Source organism: Macaca fascicularis, chromosome 4, assembly GCF_037993035.2.
Source record: "Macaca fascicularis isolate 582-1 chromosome 4, T2T-MFA8v1.1".
NCBI lineage: Eukaryota > Metazoa > Chordata > Mammalia > Primates > Cercopithecidae > Macaca > Macaca fascicularis.
In genome coordinates, this window is record NC_088378.1 from 151,528,126 (window position 1) to 151,549,598 (window position 21,473).

At 42.6% G+C, this 21,473-nt stretch overlaps 1 long non-coding RNA gene across 7 annotated transcripts in view; it reads left to right on the forward strand.

Annotated features, from left to right (window-relative positions):
• The window catches only part of LOC123572902 (uncharacterized), a 139,856-nt gene that overhangs the window by 108,888 nt on the left and 9,495 nt on the right, over positions 1-21,473 (forward strand). For 5 of the 7 annotated variants that reach the window (XR_012434205.1, XR_012434208.1, XR_012434206.1 and 2 more), the window contains 2 exons: positions 3,058-3,115; positions 5,175-5,740. The exons of 1 other annotated variant lie outside the window; for it this stretch is intronic. This is a non-coding gene — a long non-coding RNA (uncharacterized lncRNA). Of the gene's footprint in view, positions 1-2,833; positions 2,928-3,057; positions 3,116-5,174; positions 5,741-21,473 lie in introns of those variants that run through there. One more of the 7 variants, XR_012434207.1, reaches the window with a different exon arrangement.

Sequence of the window (21,473 nt, forward strand, 5' to 3'; positions counted from 1 at the left end):
TTTTTTTTGGCAGTGCAAAGACTCTGGCCTGTTTTGTGTTTAAACTCATTTTATGAAATGAATGGGTAACAAAAAAGAGATTTCCTATTGCTAAAATAACTATTCTTGGGTTCAATAAATATATTTTTTCAAAAATGGCCAGAAATAGATTCTTTTTTAAATCTCAGTGTCTTTATATAACACAGAACCACAGTATTGTGGTTGAAAGTGTGGATTCTGGAGCCAGAATAGCTCGGATATGAATCCTGCCTCTCTTGTAATAGCTGTGTGACCTCAGGCAACGACTTATCCCTTCTGCAGCACGCCTTTCTCCTCTTTAAAATGGAGGCAATAATAATATCTACCTCCTTCAATTGTGTTGAAGACTAACTGAATTTATACTTAGAACAGTGTCTGGCATAGGGTAAATGCTCAATTGCTGTTATCTATTATTAGGGCAGACTACTGACTGTGACTACAGAACAGATCCTGGAAATTTCCAGGCAGGATCAGGAAGAAAAGAAAATGTTTTTTTAGTCTCACTTCCTTTCTCAAACACTTTCCTCTTTACTATTCAAAAATTACTTTGATTCAGCACAATCTGGAAAAGACTTATTAACAGTCCAAGGGACTTTATGTTTTAAATATGATAATTGCAGCCAACCAGATAAGTATTTGTCTCATAATCTTTAGACTATTTTTCTTTTCTTTCTTTTTTTTTTTTTTTTTTTTTTTGAGATGAAGTCTCACTCTGTCGCTGAGGTTGGAGTGCAACGGTATGATCTTAGCTCACTGCAACTTCTGTCTCCCAGGTTCAGGCGATTCTCCTGCCTCAGCCTCCGAGTAGCTGGGATCACAGCTGTGTGCCACCACACCTGGCTAATTTTTGTATTTTTAGTAGAGACAGGGTTTCACCAGGACCTTACCTCAGGTGATCCACCCACCTTGGCCTCCCAGAGTGCTGGGATTACAGGCCTGAGCCACTGTGCCCGGCCAGTCTTTAGACTCTTAATAACTTTGTTTGAAATCCTACATTTTAGAAAACAATCAAAGTGGGCGGCTTGGTCAGCTTCTCCACAGAAGCAAAAAGCCATCAGAACTAGAGGAAATTAAGATATTATATTTGCCATTTCCCTCCAAGAATTTCTCATCCCACATACAAAATAAGAATTGCTGTTCCTGCCTCAAGTTGTGGGGAAATGAAGATATGGCTTGTGGAAGGGATTAAAAATTATTCATCCAAAGCAGTTTTGGCAACGTTGTATGTTGGGGGAAAAAGGAAGGTCACTGTTTCTCTTACTTCCACCCCATCAAGATTATCCTCCAACCTGATATTTCTTCATCTGAATTTATTTTCCAGGTCATTAGTTTGATTTCTCAATGTTTTGCAGCCTTTAAAAATCTCAGTTACAACAGCATCATTAACATTAATCATTATTTTCACTTCTCCCTTATTTTTTTTCTCCTGGCATCTTGTTTTCTTTTTTTAATCCTTTATCCATCACTATTTTTGAATAGTATCTGACCTGTTTGCATCAACCCAAGCTAATCCAACTTCATAAATCAATTTTGTGTCTCCCAAGGGAGACAAATGGAAAAGCAGACAGGCCTCTTCCCTGGATTGTAAATGCGAAAAGAATAGCAACATTAAAGCATATTTTTATCTTTGCAGTGATTCTCCTGAAAAACAACAAACCAGGCTACCAATGAAACATATAACATTACAAATAAAAAGTAGAACATGTCCTAAGTGTATCACACTGCCAACACATAGCTGCCTATCACCCCAACCTCTCCTTTAGCTGTCTTGAGTGTTTTCGAACTGAACCATTAAACATGCTCTGCTCTTGTTATAAATGCAGAGGGTCTTTCTTTGCCTCCAGTTTAGGCAAATCAGATCTCCCAGAATACTGAAACTCCTAGGAAAACTAAGGATTTAAATTCAGAGGAAAGAGGAATGAGAAGAAAAGCTGAACTTTTCTGGGAACTTCGCTGACCCATTATCTGAAACATAAGTTCAATTAGTTCAAGTGAATGTGCTTCCTTCCTAACATTATACTTAGTAGTTGTATTGCTCAGAGCCTCAGGTTGAGGGGAAAATATGCGCATTTGTTGAATTACTATGTCTGGGTACCTATAAATCTTGGGCTACCTAGCCAGGAATAAGCTTCCTTGGATTTTCTTTAAGACACTTTCAACTCTGAAATTGCCTGGAACTCTCCATTATCCATATTGCCTAATATCCGAGCAGCCCTGAGTCTATCAACTGGGCTTTGGTGACTGTTCATCAAAGACCATTCTGAAGCATTTGCATGGCTTTCCGAAACGAGATAGCTGCTTTCCTCAGCTGTGTCTCCTGGGGCTTCATGACCATTCTTCAGCTCCCTTCCCACATAGAACCCTTAATAAGTATTACTGTCATAGGTCTAGGCATTTCAAGCCTTAGCTGGTGAGATGTATTTAAAGGATCTGGGTAGAAACAGAGTGGTGAGTTTTGTTACAAAATCTTTTGCAAATTTTTTCTAATCCAAAATGCATTCACTTCCAGGCCTGCCTGTGAAAATGTATGCAAGTTTGAAGGCAGTTGAATTGGAGTATTAATAAAATTTCCCATTGTTTCTTTAGGAAAAACCGTAAAATCTTCCTAGCAAGAGTACACCTAGCAAGGTATAAACTGCCTTTGCTGCAGTCCCTGTCTCTAGCTGTGACTTTCCTTTACATTTCTGTCCTCCTTTCCCACTCAGAAGCAGATAATTTTTTGCTTCCCTTTTCCTTTTTTTCCCTCTCTTCTTGGAAATGAGCGTGGATTACTTTTTTCCTTTCATGGCTCTCCAAACAAAAATCTGACCCTCAGGGATCGCTCCCCAGCAGCCAGGACAAGTGAACCCAGTAGTAGGAGTGACAACAAGAATCAAAGGAGAATCTTCCCACAGCCCATTTCTAAACAGGTAACATCCCATGTCAGCTGTGTAGTCCTTGGGGACCGCTTGTAATAAAGAATAGCCACTAACATTGGCCAGTAACCTACCATTTACAAAACACTCATCACCACATTTGATGCTCGCATTTACCTTGCAGATTATGGGTGATGTTCACGCCCATTTTACAAAGAGATGGTAACTGAACCTCAGAGAAGGTAAGTGACTTAAACAAGATCACTCATTCATAAGCGGCATAGCTAGGATTCCAAGTTCTTTTCACTCTTCACAGTATCAACTTAGTCTTTAACCTAGTGTTCCATTATTGGAAAGTAAGCTTGTGAGAGCTATTTCTATCCTGCTGCTCAAGGTCTGATTTTTCACAAAAAAAAATGTGCAACCTCTGGCATAAATGGGTTAATATTGCAGTGGTCTCAGAGATACAAGTAGACAAAGGCAGAATTAACTTATTTTCACTATGATTAATCAACTTGTCTTTATAGGCTTAGTGCAAATATTTTTCCTTCTTTTCTTAAAAAAAGGCCCTTATAGTTTAAAGTTTAGTATCATTCTGTTTTAGTAATTTAAATGTTAAGGACCTGAAAAATTTTAAAGCATACCTAATGGTGTATAAAATAAGGATTTATTATAGGAATTGAAGATTCACTGTTCATTAGGAAGTTTATCAACATAATCTATCCCATTAACAAATTAAGAAGAAAAATATAGGATTATACCAATATATGACAAAGGAACAATTAATATAATTTGGTAAGTGTTTGTGGTAAAATCTCTAAGTAAAAGACTAGAAGGAAATTTCTAAACAAGATGAAGTATTCATCAGAAACCAACAAATAGTGAAATACGAAAGATATTCCTATTAAAATCAGAAACAAGATGGAGCTGCCCAATATTATCACCTATTACTGGAAAAGCATTTTGGAAGCAGCTAGAATTGGTGGAGGCATGGCACCAGAAAGGCGGGGAGCCTTGCAGAGCTGAGCCCCAAGAAATCTTCATGGAGACGGCCCTCAGATCCTGGGCCAAGAACTGGGAAGCACATGTACAGGGCCTGATTGTGTGAAGCCTGCTGCTGGGAGACTGAGAGCTGGACAGAGATATTACAGATCATGCAGAGTTTGGAGGCATTGGGATTATGGCCCATCCAGAGTGGAGAACCCTTGCTAAAAACATAAGATATTAGATTGAGACCCTGGAAAAGCCCTGCCTTATGAGTAAGCCCCATGTTCTAGAGTCAGGGCCAGACCCTAAGACTCTGTCACCCAGGCTGGAGTGCAGTGGCCCGACCTTAGCGCAGCTCACTGCAACCTCCGTCTCCTGGGTTCAGGTGATTCTCCCGCCTCAGCCTCCTGAATAGCTGGGATTACAAGTGCCCACCACCATGCCGGGTTAAGTTTTATACTTTCGGTAGAAACGGGTTTCGCCAAGTTGGTCAGGCTGATCTCGAACTCCTGACCTCAAGTGATCTGCCCACCTCAGCCTCCCAAAGTTCTGGGATTACAGGCATGAGCCACTGCACCCAGCCGAAAATGTAACTTTTGATTCGGGTATTGTTTATGCCTATCAAAAGTCATTGGATTTACACTTAATAGTTGTACTTTTTTTTTTTTTCTGAGACAAGAGTTTCGCCTTGTCACCGTGGCTGGAGTGCAGTAGTGTGATCTCAGCTCACTGCAACCTCCACCTCCCAGGCTGAAGCGATTCTCTGGTCTCAGCCTCCCAAGTAGCTGGGATTACAGGCACACGGCACCACACCTGGCTAATTTTTTGTATTTTTAGTAGAGATGTTGTTTCACTGTGTTGCCCAGGCTTCTCTCAAACTTCTGAGGTCAGGCAATCCACCCGCCCCGGCCTCCCAAAGTGCTGGAATTACAGGCGTGAGTCACGGCACCCGGCCTGCACATTTTATTCTACATAAATTTTGCCTAAATTAAAAATAAAACATGAGAAAATCATAATGAACATAACCAAATCACAAAGTAGTGGATTTTGAGCTTGAATAAAAATGTGTTCTGAATATCACAGGAAGGGAGAGAGAGACAAAATATGAAATAAACATTGGGATAAATAATGTATCCAGAAGTAACAAAATCCTTTTCATAGAATTTCTAAATTAACTGAATAAAAAAATTAAACGAGAGTCAATATTTCAGAAAATAATTGACATTTTTTTTCTCAATTTTGAAGGAAAACATTAGTTCTCAGTCTGAAAGCGTGTATAGAATGATAAACAGAGAAATACCTTTTTTTTTTTAGTACAACCTCTTACCAGATATGCTGTGGCAAAACTTCAAAGAAAATCCTGAAATCTTCAAGAAAGAAGCATATAAACCTACAAAAAACAGGAATCAGGTTCACTTTAAAGTCATGAAGGAAAATAACTTGGAGTGAAGAATTCTATACCCAGCTAAATTATTTTTCAAGTGTGTGGGTAAAAACAATAAAAACATGCACAAAGATAGCCATTGAAGGTTGTTTTTTTTTTTTTCTTGCCTGATGAAAAATTTCTCGCTTTTTTTTTCTTTTTTTTCTGTAAGTTCTGGGATACATGTGCAGAACATGCAGTTTTGTTACATAGGTATACATGTACCGTGGTGGTTTGCTGCACCTATCAACCCGTCATCTAGGTTTTAAGCCCCACATGCATTTGGTATTTGTCCTAATGCTCACCTTCCCCTTGCCCCTCACTCCCCAATGGGCCCTGGTGTGTGATGTTTGCCTCCCTGTGTCCATGTGTTCCCATTGTTCAACTCCTACTTATGAGTGAGAACATGCAGTGTGTAGTTTTCTGTTCCTGTGTTGGTTTACTGAGGATGATGGTTTCCAGCTTCATTCATGTCCTTGCAAAGGATATGAACTCATTCTTTTTTATGGCTACATAGTATTCCATGGTATATATGTGCCACATTTTCTTTATCCAGTGTATCATTGATGGGCATTTGGGTTGGCTCCAAGTCTTTGCTATTGTAAATAGTGCTGCAATAAACATATGTGTGCATGTCTTTTTATTTTTTAATAGCTAAAATTCAGAAACAACATAGGGAATCAATAGCAGAATGGAGTGTATAAAGCCTGGCTTATTCAAATAATAGTGCACCGAGGATAATTAAATAAAAGAATTAGATCTACAGAAGCTCTTCTGATAAATCTCGTAAGAGCAACTTGTAAAAGAATATTATGCTATGATGACATCTGTGTAAATTGAAGTTATCATCATTATCGTCAACATCATCGTCAGAGCAAACACATAGTTCTTTCTATGTACCAGGCATGGTGTTAAGCAGCATCTCCATTTTATCTCATTTAATCATCACAAAAACTCTGTGAAGTAAAATATAATTATCAGCATTTTACAAACAAGAGCACTGAAGTGTGGAGAGGTTAGATAATTTGCCCCAGGTCATCTAATAAGTGACAGGCCTGGAATGGGAATCCAGGTAGACTAGTTCAGACTGTATGGTATGATGCCACTCAAAACAATGCTACGTGTTCTTGACGGATTCATCTTACGTAGCAAAAGTAGGGAAACGTGAACAGGAAATCTGTCAACTTCAGCATAGTGCTTGCTTCTGGGAGGGAAGAAAAGGGAGCTGGATGAGGGAGACGTACTGATTTTATCTGTAATGTTTTATCTTGTTAGAAAAATTGAACACAACTGTGGCAAAATATTATCATGTTGAATCAGGATTCTGGGTATATGGAGTATCCATAATATTATCCTCTGTGATTTTCTGCATGTGTAAAATCTTTTAAGTCAAGGCCGGGCGTGGTGGCTCACGCCTGTAATCTCAGCACTTTGGGAGGCCAAAGCAAGTGAATCACCTGAGGTCAGGAGCTCGAGGCCAGCCTGGGCAAAATGGTGAAGCCTCGTCTCTACTAAAAATACAAAAATTAGCTGGGTGTGGTAGCGCATGCCTGTAATCCCAGCTACTCGGGAGGCTGAGGCAGGAGAATCGCTTGAGCCCAGGAGGCAGAGGTTGCAGTGAGCCGAGATTGCGCCACTGCACTCCAGCCTGGGTGACAGAGCGAGACTCAGTCTCAAACAAAAAAACAAAACAAAACAAAATAAACATCTTTTAAGTCAAAATAAAATGTGATGAAGTTAGTGTCTCTCCAACTTTGGCTGTATCCTTACAGTGAAACATCGGTGAGAGATTAGTGAATAAAGTCATTGTTTAAAAGACTCCATAAAAGAGAAATGCAAGTGTCATGACCTGTGATTTTGGAGAGTAAAGAGTCGTAATTCTAATGCCACTTCACAGTGTAAAATATAAACTTCATCTCATACCAAAATGGCAATTCCCGAATTCATTAGGTTTATCACAGTATTATAAATCCTATCAGTCAATATTTCATCAAATGAGTTGAGAGCATAATTTCTGCACTATCTTTTGTTCCCATTTTGCTGTGAATTTGTTTTTGAATTTGGGCATCTGACTGTTTTATTCCAGTGAATGCCACAGCCAGGATCTCTAAATTATTTGCTCTTATATTTTAAATGCAAAGAGTTTTACCAGGCAACCGATATTATTGTTTACAATGTAATTCAATCGTTATCATTACATTTTATTCAATCAAACCTACCAGGGGGACCATATTGTTAAAATTTCACTTTCGTACATTTCTCATGTGGAGGTGACATTTTAAGAATCAACTACATAATTAGTATTCTTACTTTCATGATTACACCAATGAGTTCTGGGTGAGTTCTCAGAGGCTGCGGGGGGTAAATCCGTCAGGTAATATCTGCTTTCCTTCAACAAATTTCTAGTGCTTTGCGTTAAACACAGGGCTCTCTTCTAAGAGGGAGTGACTACAAAGATATATATGATATGACCCATGTTTTCCAGTTAGAAAAGAGAGATGGCATTCGCACAAATAACCGATGCAAACTAGAATATTTAAAATGCCTAAGAGATACACAAGTCAAGGGCTTGTGGAATTCAAAAATGGGAGAACTTTCTGGCAGCTGAATGCTGAGAGTAGGTTATCAGGAAAAAATTCTTAGTGGTTGTGTTAGGCCATTCTTGTGTTGCTATAAATAAATGCCTGAAGCTGGGTAATTTATGAAGAAAAGAGATCTAATTGGCTTGTGGTTCTGCAGGCTGTACGGGAAGCATGGCGCCAGCATCCTCTCGGCTTCTGGGGAGGCCTGGGAAGTTTTGCTGATGGTGGAAGGTAAAGGGGGAGCAGGCACGTCGCAAGGCCAGAGCAGGAGCAAGAAGTGGGGAAGGGGCTGGGCACTGTGGCTCACGCCTGTAATCCTAGCACTTTGGGAGACCGAGGTGGGCGGATCACCTGAGATGGGGAGTTCGAGACCAGCCTGACCAACATGGTGAAACCCCATCTCTATTAAAAATACAAAATTAGCTGGGCGTGGTGGCACATGCTAATTTTGGTGGCGGGAGGCTGAGGCAGGAGAATCGCTTGAACCTGGGAGGTGGAGGTTGCAGTGAGCTGAGATCATGCCATTGCACTCCAGCCTGGATGACAAGAGCAAAACTCTGTCTCAAAAAAAAAAAAAAAAAAAAGGTGGGGAAGGCACCACACACTTTCAAACAACCAGATCATTCAAGAACTTACACACTATTGCAAGGACAGCACCAAGCCATGAGGGATCCACCCTCATGACCCAAGCACTTCCCACCAGGCCCCACCTCCAACATTGAGGATTACAATTCAACAGGAGATCCAGAGAGGACAACATCCAAACCATATCAGGGGTAGTGGTGTTTTAGTGAGGCTTTTTTTTTTTTTTTTTTTTGAGACAGGGTCTCACTCTGTTGCCCAGGCTGAAGTGCAATGGCATGATTATGGCTCACTGCAGCCTTGACCTCCCAGGCTCTGGTGATCCTCCCACCTCAGCCTCCCTGGTAGCTAGGATCACAGGTGTGCACCACCACACCTGGCTAGTTTTTTTGTTTTGTAGGGACAGGGTTTCGCAATGTTGCTCAGTCTGGCCTCAAACTCCTGAACTCAAGCAATCCCCCTGCTTCAGCCTCCCAAAGTGCTGGGATTACATGCATGAGCCACCACGCCCAGCCCTAGTGAGGTTTTTAATAGTCACGGTTTTAATGGCCAGTCAGAGGGAGGGAGATATCAAGGCATTTATAGAGAAGCATAGGTGTGTTTGCTGGGGACCTGGAAATGTGAAGATCCAGGCTGGAAATAGGCTAAAACAGAAAGTAAGGGTGGCGTGGAATTGTGTGAAACGCTTTTGGCTGAAAGTTGTTGAAATGCTGACGTAACTGTTTTAAAACAAGGAACTTGATGACATTCTCTAGTAGGATCTACAGAGGTAGGCTGGGTTTGTGAGTTAGTTGCTTCGGCAGCTGGAAATGCCACGAAGGACACAAGCTTTTCCCATCTCTCTGCTCATCCATCCTTGGGGTTGGCTTACTTCCAGGATTCACAGCTGAACATGGAACATCAAATGACAGATTTGGCCTCTCCCTGTGACTTTCCAGAGCAAGGAAATTTTTGCAGAAGCACATCTCACGTTTCATCAGCCAGAGCTGAATTGTAGGACTTGCCTGAACCAATCTCTGATGAGTGGTTCTAGATTATTCTTACACTAATTGAGTCCTCCCTTCCCCAACAAGATGCATTTCTGCATGTAGGATAAGTGCATGTAGAACAATGAAAGGTTAAAGGAACAATTCCTTTGTTCAGCATGTAGTTGAACAAGCATTCTTATAGGTGAAAGGAACAAGTAAACCAGATGAGTGCTGGATAAGCAACCAGTAATATCCACTATGGAGGCCAACAGTCATCATGTGCCTTCTACACACAGGCAAAGGCTTGCTCTGTTTCTGAGTCTGTCTAACACATATGTGGATGTAGGTAAGTAGGAACCTTTGCAAGGGCCAGACTGAGATGTCTGCACTTTATTCCATAGACATGAAGAGAATACAGGATTTTGAGGAGTCTAATGACAGTAATCAGAGTATCTAGAGGCCTTGGAGAAAGAACTCATGGAAATGAAAAGATTGTACGTGTCCCCGAAAGTAGTATGACTTCTTGTCAAAAATAAGATGTCAAATTTTCACTAGCTTTCCCTTCTCTTTGTTTCTGGTAGCACTTCTTTTCTGCCATCCTTTTCCCTGCTTTTGGTCAATTTGACTAAGCTTGACAGCATGTGGAGCAAATCTGAGGTGTGACTGGATGGACTAGAGGTAAATAACCAATAGAGTCTCATGCTGCTCAGATTGGCACTGTGTAAAGGCAAGAGTCCCTTTGTGTGCCTCTGGCTTAGAGCTGAGGTCTGGAATTGTGCTTTTATGGACTTCCTGGTATATTTAGTTCCCCCAGGGTAAGCTTCTATTTCTCTCTACACTCTCTGAGCCCAATTTCTGCAACTCTGGTCATCCCAGTTCATAACCATCCACTTATTTTCTCTTGCTATTAAGACTTTCCCAGCCAGGCGCGGTGGCTCATGCCTGTAATCCCAGCACTCTGGGAGACCAAAGTGGGCAGATCATGAGGTCAGGAGATTGAGACCATCCTGGCTAACACGGTGAAACCCCATCTCTACTAAAAATACAAAAAATTAGCCAGGCGTGGTGGCACGTGCCTGTAGTCCCAGCTACTTGGGAGGCTGAGGCAGAAGAATCACTTGAATCTGGGAGGCGGAGGTTTCAGTGAGCCGAGATCCCTCCACAGCACTCCAGCCTGGGTGATAGAGCAAGATTCCGTCTCAAAAAAAAAAAAAAAGACTTTCCCAAGGATGTCCTGGGGCCCCTTCATGTAACTTACAGGGTCTCTCTCTTTTCTTTGGGCTTTTTCAGTATGCCGTGTCACTACTTCGTCCAGGCATACAATACCCTTACTCCTATACATCAGAGGAAGTAGGATTATCTAAATGTATTTTATTTCTTAATCTAACCTCTCAACTTTGAGAGTCAATATTTTTCCTCATCTATGAGGTGAGAAGTAATTGTGTTAAAATATTATGAGTGCATGGATTACATCTCCCTTCCCTCCTAGGCAACCTGTGAGAGGTGCCTTCTGCCTCACTTCCTCTTTTCTCTAGTGGCTCCTGCCCTGGGCTGATCCCAAGTAGGAGTGCACCAGTGGTAGCCTCCTAAGAAAGAAAAAGAGGGCCAGGGGCAGTGGCTCACGCCTGTAATCCCAACACTTTGGGAGGCCAAGGTGGGCAGATCACTTGAGGTCAGGAGTTCGAGACCAGCCTGGCCAATATGGTGAAACCCCGCCTCTACTAAAAATACAAAAATTAGTCGGGCCTGGTGGTGGGCACCTGTAGTCCCAGCTACTCAGCAGGCTGAGGCAGGAGAATGGCGTGAACCCGGGAGGCGGAGCTTGCAGTGAGCCGAGATCGCGCCACTGCACTCCAGCCTGGGTGATAGAGCAAGACTCCATCTCAAAAAAAAAAAAAAAAAAAGAAAAAGGAAAAAGAGAAGGAAGTGGAGTTCCACCCCAGAGTCTAGAAGGAACACTCTTCACTCCTCTGCATTTCCCCTAAGCAATTGCACAAGTACTGTGTGCTTGGTTGCTCCAAGGGGACAAACTAGGGGAGTGGGGAACAAGAGAGAAACAGAACACTAAACCCCAAGCGGATGAAATAAAGCTTCTCTGGGAACTAGAAGCCTTGTCCTGGACAAGGTCTGCCTTCAGGATTCGCTCATGTAGGATGACCCCCAACACTGTCTCCTCTCAGACTCCTCATCAGTCTTTGCCCAGACCCCAGCAGCAGCTGGAACAGGGGGACTCCCTCTCGCTGAGCCCATTAGGTGGATCAGGTGGACTGGTAATGCCCCGTGGGCAATAGGTTCCTATCATCCCATATTGAAGTTTTGGAAGTATTTTCCCCCAAAGGAAGATGCTACATAGGAAAGGTAGGTTTGTTGTGTTTCTGAGACTGGACTGTACTTAAAAGATACATAGAGTCTAGAAATGGAAACCCACAGAATCAAATCCGCTGTCCCCAACCACACAGCATGTTAGATGCAGATCTAGAACCAGAATCCAGTCTCTCAACTCCTAAATCCGTGCTCCTTTGTGATTACCCCATTATGAAAGAACTAGGTTTGTTCGTTTGTTTTCTGATGGAATCTGAGGCCCTAAACACCTCTGCTTACATAATTTTATTTTATTGTTTTTGAGACAGAGTCTCGCTCTGTTGCCCAGGCTGGAGTGCAGTGGCACGATCTCGGCTCACCACAACCTCTGCCTCCAGGGTTCATGCCATTCTCCTGCCTCAGCCTCCCGAGTAGCTGGGACTACAGGTGCCCACCACCATGCCTGGCTAATTTTTTTTTTTTTTCATATTCTTAGTAGAGACAAGGTTTCACCGTGTTAGCCAGGATGGTCTCGATCTCCTGACCTCGTGATCCGCCTGCCTTGGCCTCCCAAAGTGCTGGGATTAAAGGCGTGAGACACCGCACCTGGCCTTGCTTACGTAATTTAGAGCAGAGGAAACAACACATGGAATTTCAAATGAACAACTCAGCTAACATTGATATGGGACATCTCGTACTGAACTATAAGCTTCCTTTGTCCTCCTTTTCCCCTAAATGCCTCTAGCATGTCTTCTTCGTATTGAACAAACATCAGTTCTGCTGATGTCATGGATTTTGTCAATATGAACTGAAAATGTGCTGGCTTTTTTATCATCACTAACAGCTTTCTTAATTAACCTACTGATAGAGTCAACAGCACAGTTCACTGTTCACTGTTTGCTCTCCAGCCACTGCAGAGTCAGGATGCTCTTTGAGAACACTTGCCCGAGGTTGTTTTGTTTTCCAGAAAGAAAGGAAAAAAACTCACCACCGCAGTGAATTTGACTTAATTGCTAAAATTTCCTTCTGATTGTTTTGCCCCAAGTAACAGCTCTTCCTTAACTAATAACTTTAATTATAGCAACCACTAGTTATAAAAGTGTACCTTTTCTCTTGGCTTGTTCTCTAATTACAAAACCAGGGATCAGCAAGTCACTTTCTTAGGTTTGCATCCGATGGGATGCAGGGTCCTGGAACTACCAGGTATATATTCTGTGCTCCTTAAACCAGTTTGTGTGGCTGAAGTCAGTAGGCTGGGTTCCGTCTCTGTGATTTGCCGGACATACAAGATGAACAAGAAGCAAAAACAGGATCCTGATCCTCAGAGAACTCATCTTTAGAGAAAAGTTAAAGATGCTGCGTTCCAGCTTTAAGATGAAATGTAGGTTCCCCAAAACAAGAAAACCAATCCTTCATTTCAAAAGTTAAATGGGATAGTGCAGTTACTGTAAAAAAGAAAAGAAAAAAAGAAGAAAAAAAACCCCAGCTGTTTAAATTTAAGGCATCAAAAAACATTCAATTCAGGCCTATTCTCTGGCTCTGTACTCACAACATTTCATCTGATTAAGAAGAAAATAAAATTTTCCTGCACTTCAGGCTCCTATGTTATTTTATTTTTTTTTATGGGGTAGACAACAGTTAAAGACCATGTTGGGCTCAGTAACAGTGAGAAACTCCTTAAATGACTGATTTCAGCTGCATTATTGCCAGGTGAACATGGTCTCGTGTTTGATGACACATATTCAGAGGACGATTGTGCAAGCCATGGACATGTTTTTCTGAGTTGTTTTGCAGCCTCATGCATCAGCCCAGTCTGCTCTCCCCACACTGCCTTGCAAAGCTGCCCTTTCTCTTTTTTGAAAATCACTCAGCCTCCACCCACACTTTTGTGATGCCTCAGGATGGACACTGTCACCCCCAGGCCTCTGGGCAGCCCGTGGTTTGCCCTCACTTTTATATCCAAGAGGAGAGAAAGCAGGAAAGGCCTTCACAGCATGTGGCCACCATATGTGGCCAGGTGGTTGCTGGGTGGGTGGTGGTGACCAGCACCCATCCTTTCTGTCATGAAGATGGACTCCCCCTACCCACATACTGCACCAGTTTCCCACAGACTCAGCTGAAAACTTGGACTCTGGCAGATGATTTCCAACCAGTCACTCCCTCTGCTTAATGGGATGCTGACTGACACAAGTTTTGCTTCTCAGAGTGAGATTTCCTCATCCTTCCTTTTGTCTCCTCCTTTTGTTATAGGAAAGGAGTCTGGATCCAGACCCCAAGAGAGGGTTCTTGGATCTCGTGCAAGAAAGAATTCAGGGCAAGTCCATAGAGTAAAGTGAAAGCAAGTTCATTAAAAAAAGTAAAGGAATAAAAGGATGGCTACTCCATAGACAGAACAGCCCCAAGGGCTGCTGATTGCCCATTTTTATGGCTATTTCTTGATGAAACACTAAATAAGGAGTGGATTATTCACACGTCCCCTTTTTAGACCACATAGGGTGACTTCCTGTCGATGCCATGGCATTTGTAAACTGTCATGGCGCTGGTGGGAGTGTCGCAGTGAGGACGGCCAGAAGTCACTCTCGTTGCCCTCTTGATTTTGGTGGGATTTGGCCAGCTTCTTTACTGCAATCTATTTTATCAACAAGGTCTTTATGACCTGTATCTTGTGCCAACCTCATATTTTATCCTGTGACTTAGAATGCCTTACCCATCTCGAATGCAGCCCAGTATGTAGGTCTCAGCCTCATTTCACCCAGCTCCTATTCAAGATGGAGTTGCTGTGGTTCAAAGGCCTCTGACACTTTCTCTTACTGTTAATAATCAGAATTGTTTAACTTTTGTTTTAAAATGAAAGAAGGTCACCATTTAAAATGTGCCAACCTCTTCTCTATCCTACAGATAGCAAGTCTTCCTGGAGGTGTCCCTTGCTCTGGGAAGAATCATTTTAATGTAAAGTAAATGAGTAAGTCCACAAACTACTCCACTGATGGATTGGAGTGGACTGACTAGGTTCTGTTGGCAGGAAAAGACCCGAAGTGTCCTGAAAGGGGAACTCACCATGATGTCAAGGAGGGTATGAAGAAGTGTAATCCAACTCTACAACAGCCGAGTGGCACAGAGGTGGTTTGGGTGCGGGGTGTGACTGGGCCTGCAAAGTCCTCTAGGCCCAGGCATTGACAAGTTGTTGGGGGAAATGGCCTGGCAAAGAAATGCAACCCAAGGGCTGTGGGCCTTCAGAGCCAATCACATCCTCCCCTGAAGAACCACTCAGTGCAAAGATCCAAGCCGGCAGTGGCATCATCACAGGAGAGGAGGCTGCACCGAACTGTCACCATGTGGGTCTGCAGTGAGGCTGTTACAAGAGTGAGAGCAGCTCCTACCTAGCAGACTGGTCATAGATATCCACCTAGCAGATTGATTTTCTCTCCAAAAGGTGTTTATTACCAGAACTGAGTAATTTGGGCAATTTAGAGGGAGGGATTTGATACCCTGACAATCTCTAGAAGTTCAAGTCAGGTTTAATTTGAAAAACGAAAGGATGTGGCTTTATTTGCAGCCAGGGTGGGACCCCACAAGAGACCACAGAATTCATTTAGTTCTTATTTTGCAAAGAAAAACTAATCAAGTCCAGATTAATCTCCCATCACAAAGCAAGTGGTGGGTTGAATTCATATGGAAGGACACAGACAGGACTGCAAACCTAGTGTCTTTTCTAGTGTCCAAACTTGTAACTCCTCCTAAACGCAATGCTTTTTCTTTATTTTTTTTTTAATTTTAAATTGTCTGAGATTTAGGAGATTTCAATTGTCTGAGATTTAGCTCCTGCTTTGGAATTTAGAGACTAAGCCTGTATTTCCAGTTTCACCCTTAGAGACATATGTTGTTAGGTTTCTTCTAGTCTCCACTGCTGGGAGAACCTAGAGGTTTCTTGGTGAGATAACTATAGACCTGAATCTCTATTTTTGACCCTAAGCCTGGACCTTTCTCCTGAACTCTGCTCCTTTACCAGTGCTGCATATCTACTGGTGATCCACAGGCCCTTCAAAATCAACACGGTCAAAACCTAGTGTGTTAGTTTGTCTCTACCCAACCAGCCTCCTCTTCCCAGACAAGATCCTGTTACTCCTCCAGGCTTCTCTGGGGAATGGCACCACCAGCCTTTCTTCTCAGCCATACAGAGCCCTACAGAATTCCAGCTCCTAAAAAATTATTATTATTATTATCATTGAGTTAGAGTTTTCCTCTGTCATCAGGCTGGAGCAGAGTAGCGTGATCTTGGCTCACTCCAACCTCTGCCTCCCGGGTTCAAGTGATTCTCCTGCCTCAGTCTCCTGAGTATCTGGGACTACAGGCGTCCGCCACCTTGCCCAGCTAATTTTTGTATTTTTGGGAGAGATGGGGTTTTGCCACATTGGCCAGGCTGGCCTTGAACTCCTGACCTCAGGTGATCTGCCCGCCTTGGGCCTTCCGAAGTGTTGGGATTACAGGCGTGAACCACCATGTCTGACCCTAAAAAATTATTTTATCTCCTCTTCTCCATTCCCATTGTTCCTGCAGTACTTTAGGATTTTCTCATCTTCTGCCTGGACTGCATTGTCTCCTAGGTGGTCCATTGGCTTTTGATCCCCTTCCAAATCTTTTTCCTCACTGCCACCGTGATCTTTTGAAAACCTAAATCTGATCATGTTACTGCCTTCTACAGCTCTCTTTGCTGTCCGGATAAACTCCATGCCTCTTAGAGTTTGAAGTGCAATGTCTTCTCTTCTCTCAGTTAGGTTTTGTTTCTCAGGGTTCACCAGCCCCCTCCTCTACCGTCCTCCCTAGACTCTATGACCCAGCCACCACAAGCCCTTAGAGACCCTTTCACTGATCACCTCTTTTTTAGGCCCCTATTCTGTCATTATTTTTACCAGAAAGGGGTCCCTACCCAGACCCCAAGAGAGTGGGGGAGGTCACGCAAGAAAGACTCCGGGTGAGTCCATGGGGTAAAGTGAAAACAATGTTATTAGAAAAGTAAAGAAACAGAAGAATGCCTATTCCATAGGCAGAGCAGTGGTGTGGTCTGCTCGACTAATTATACTTATAGTTATTTCTTGATTATATGCTAAACGAGGGGTGGATTATTCATGACTTTTCCGGGAAAGTGGTGGGCAATTCCTGAACCTGAGGGGTCCTCCCCGCGTTAGACCATATAGGGTAACTTCTCGATGTTGTTACAGCATTTGTAAACTGTCAGGGCACTGGTGGGAGTGTCTTTCAGCATGCTAATGTATTACAATTAACAAATAATGAGCAGTGAGGACGACCAGAGGTCACTTTCATGGCCGTCTTGGTTTTGGTAGGTTTTAGGCTGCTTCTTTACCTCACGCTGTTTTATCAGCAAGGTCTTTGTGACTTGTATCTTGTGCCGACCTCCGATCTCATCCTGTGACTTAGAATGCCTAAGCTCCTGGGAGTGCAGCCCAGTAGGTCTCAGCCTTATTTTACTCAGCCCCTATTCAAGACAAAGTTTCTCTGGTTCAAATGCCTCTGTCATTATGAGTTGCCTGCCCTGGAAACGTCCTTCTGCTTTCAGCCTGGTGACACCTTATGGCTTTGAAGGCTCAATTCAAATGTCATCTCCTCCATGAAGCTTTATCTAACCTTTCGTTTCCACAGGGTGAAAAGAAACACTCTAGTTTTTGTTTTCCCCGACACTGCTAACATTTCAGGGCAATTATTTCTTCCATGTCTGTCTTCCCTTATGATATTGAGGACAGCATGATGGTAAAGAGTATGTCTTATTTATCTTTGATTTTCTAATACCAAACACAGGACCCGGCATATGGTAGGCACTTGGTAAGCATTTATGGAAGGAAGGAAGGAAGGAAGGAAGGAAGGAAGGAAGGAAGGAAGGAAGGAAGGAAGGAAGGAAGGAAGGATGGATGGATGGAAGGAAGGAAGGAAGGAAGGAAGGAAGGAAGGAAGGAAGGATGGAAGGGAGGGAGGGAGGGAGGGAGGGGAAGGGACAGAGGGAGGGAGGAAAACATATATTGTCATAATGCATTATAGTTCCATTTTTTTTCCATTTTTTATTACTTCCAGAAAGAAAGGCATGTGGTTAAACTTTGATCACAATTTCTATAAAACGTGTTCTATAGAAACTCTTTCTGTAAAACGAAGTGAACCTAACAACCAAAGGCAGTTCAGATATTCAATTAGTATTGTTAGAAAAAGGTAAATATTATTTTGTTCTCATATTGTATGATGTGGCCACTGGTAAGATATCTCAATTTTTTTTTTTTTTTTTTTTTTTCGTGACAGAGTCTCACTCTGTCACCCAGGCTGGAGTGCAGTGGTGCAATCTCAGCTCACTGCAACCTCCACCTCCCCGGTTCAAGTGATTCTCCTGCCTCAGCCTCCTGAGTAGCTGGGTCTACAGGCATGTGTCACCATGCCTGGCTAATTTTTGTGTTTTTAGTAGAGACGGGGTTTCACCATGTTGGCCAGGATGGTCTCAGTCTCCTGACCTTGTGATCCGCCCACCTCGGCCTCTCAAAGTGCTGGGATTACAGGTGTGAGCCACTGCACCCAGCCAAGATAGCTCAATCTTAAGACTAAAAAAAAAAAAAATCTGTTGTGACTATAATGAACATTGGCCATGCTTCTGGCTGTCCAGATGCCGAATTCCCCTATGTATAAGTCTTCTGGAGAGGCAGGGCCCTCATCCTCTATAGTGGCTACAGAGTGGGGTACCCGTATTCCCAGCATCCCATACAGCCAGGGCACAGCCGCCTGTATGCACAGCACTCACCAATTACATGTACCCATAAGGAGCAGGGGCTGGTGACATTCAGATGTGAGAACAGAGAGTAGTTCTTGGTGGTGGCAGTGGTACTAGCAATATCTGAGTCCAGCACCGGCAGCCGGGCAGAACACATTGACTGGTGGGAACCAATAGCACAGCAGTGTCCTCACTGCCTATTCTCCAGATGAATGTCAGCCAAGGATCGGAGGCATTGTATCCCTTTGTTTCTGCCCAATTCCCAAGCCTGCTCCTCCAGCTGTCCTAGTGGTTCTCTGAGTCAACTAATATAGTTTCAATAATTTCCTTTTATGCTTACAGTCCTTTCTGTTGCAACTAACAAACCCAAAAGATCCAGGAACTCTTTGGTAGTTCATAAATGCTTCTGGCTTTAGCTATTTGTACCACCAGTGTGCATGATTTACATGAGTCCAGGTGATAAAATATCTCATTCACTGGTGAGTCAATGATTAGTACATTCTACATTATTAGAGGAATTTTTCTAGGCAGATTATTTGCCATTTGTATTTTTAGTGGAGACGGGGTTTTACCGTGTTAGTGAGGATGGTCTCGATCTCCTGACCTCGTGATACGCCCGCCTCGGCCTACCAAAGTCCTGAGATTACAGGAGTGAGCCACTGCGCCCGGCCCTAGCTTTCTTGCTTTAAATCACATTCTTCTGCGCACAGTGCCTGGTATATGATAAGTATTCAATAAATACTTGCTGAGTGCTGAGTGGACTAATAAATAACTTTTTAAAATCCAAGAGACTATTAACTAATTTTTACTATGTCAAACTGGTACTGTTAAGATAACCCTACACAAAGAAGAGGACAATTTAGATGGGTTTTAGAGAGCCTCTTTCTACATGTGATTTGATGATGAACCCACTCAGAGCAAAGCTTGCTGATATTCTAGTAACCGGTTCAATTCAACAAATATTTATTGATCCTTATTGATCCTTTCCTGGAGGTGCTCACAGTCAAGTTGGGGTTCTTCCATTTGCTTTCTGTGACTCCTGGCCAAACTCTTAATCACTGTGATTCTGAGTTTCCTCATTGATACAATGGAGATGATAATTTTTCCTTAAAGGGTTGTTACCAAAATCAGAATGTTAACAATGCCCATTTCTTTTTGACTTTATTATTCCTGTTTCTACTTGCAGAATCTTCTCCTGAATTTAGTTCAAAATACTCTGCATTATGCACTGAGTGAGTCACAGTCACTGTGGTTACAAATGTGGGAAAGGCATGTGTGTCCTCTCAATGAATTTACAATGCCATCAAGGAGATAGATGGGCTGAGGGATCAGTAATTGTGGTTAAGGCAGTGATGGAACCCAACACAGGTACTGCTAAGAAAGTGCAAAAGAAAGGCCATTAATGTCAGGAAAGGAGGCCATTGTGGAAGGACTCCTGGAGGAGACATCCAGTCACAGACAAAGAGAGTCAAGGAAAAGAGAAAGAAATGGACCTCCAAGAAAAATGAACTTCATGAGCAAAGGCAAACATGGAAAACAGCATTTCAGTGTTTCTAGAAGGTGAAGTTCAAGATGGGATTGGAAGGAAATCAAGTCTGCAAAGGGCCGGGGGTCAGATCATGGACGACCACATATGTTAGATAAGAAACTTGGGACTGAGGTTGATAGGGAATGCTAGGGGATTGTACACAGATAGGTGCTTTCAAGACCTCAGTCTGGTCACAGGATGGAGGATAAATATGGGGCAAAGGCCAGTTAAGAGGTTGTCATCCTGATCCAGGGGACTATTGTGGTAGCCCAAACTGGGGAAATGGTGGAAGAAATGGGATGAAGAAACGCAATCTTCTAAATATTCTAAGGAATATTAAGCATGTTATAAAAAGGTGTATTCATCTCCTTGGGGTTCACCTGTGTTCTTTTTCCTGAATATTGTCATGGTCTGAAGAGGCTGAATGGACGTATGATAAACAGTCACATGTATTCCCCACCCCTCATCTTCAAATGGCGATGGAATTACAGCCTATCAGATACTATGTCCAGCATCAGGTTGTGATAGCATGGGTCCAAACTATCTTTCATTTCCATTCAAAGGTCACAAAAGTAAAGGAAAGGCCTCTAATATTTTTTCATGTCAGGTAACATTTTCGGCATGGTCTGAGTTATTCATCTTTCTGGAATTCCTTGTAAAATATTTTACATCCTTCAGACAATCCTATTCAGAAGTTCAAATGAATCTTTAGCTAGGATTTCTTTTCTTATTTTCACTGGACAGCCTGTATACATTAAATTCAAATAGGAAGAAAAAAGCAAGAAGGATATTAAGGTAAACACATGATAACACTGGCCAAAAATGTGGGGAAAGGCTACCCTATTCTGTCAAATAGAAATGAGGCCAGACAGCTATTTCACTGGGATTTACAGTTCCCACCCCCAAGCAAATCTAATCTCATCCTTGTGTTCACAGGCTAGGCCAGCAGGGCAATAGCCTAAATTCAGAGCCCAGAGAAGCAGATATGCTGGCTCTGTTCCCAGGAGGCCAGGTCAGGATGAGAATCAATATTTCAATAACTCGGGATTAGGAAACACATATATCAAATCTTGTCCATTAGGGAAACAAATATGAAAACCACAAGACATTCTGTGTAATGCACAGACTGATAGAGAAGAAATGTCTGGCTCAGTTGCAGAAATACACCCATTATTCTTGAATTCTTTGGACTAGGTATAAATCGTGTAAAAACAATCATCAGAACAAGACTGAGGCTGCTTAGAGGATTGCCATAAATAACATCTTAAAGGCCCCCATGAGCCTCTTTTCAGGGTAACAGGAAGGCAGAGAAGACCTCTAGGTTTGATTGTGTTGTCTTACCTTGTTTAGCAAAAAAAGTCACAGAAATCAGAAGCGGTAGAATTTGGCTTGGATGTGAAGCCGACTTTGCTTAGATTTGACAGACCTCTCTTGGGTTTCCCACTCTCAAACCTTTGGAAAATCCA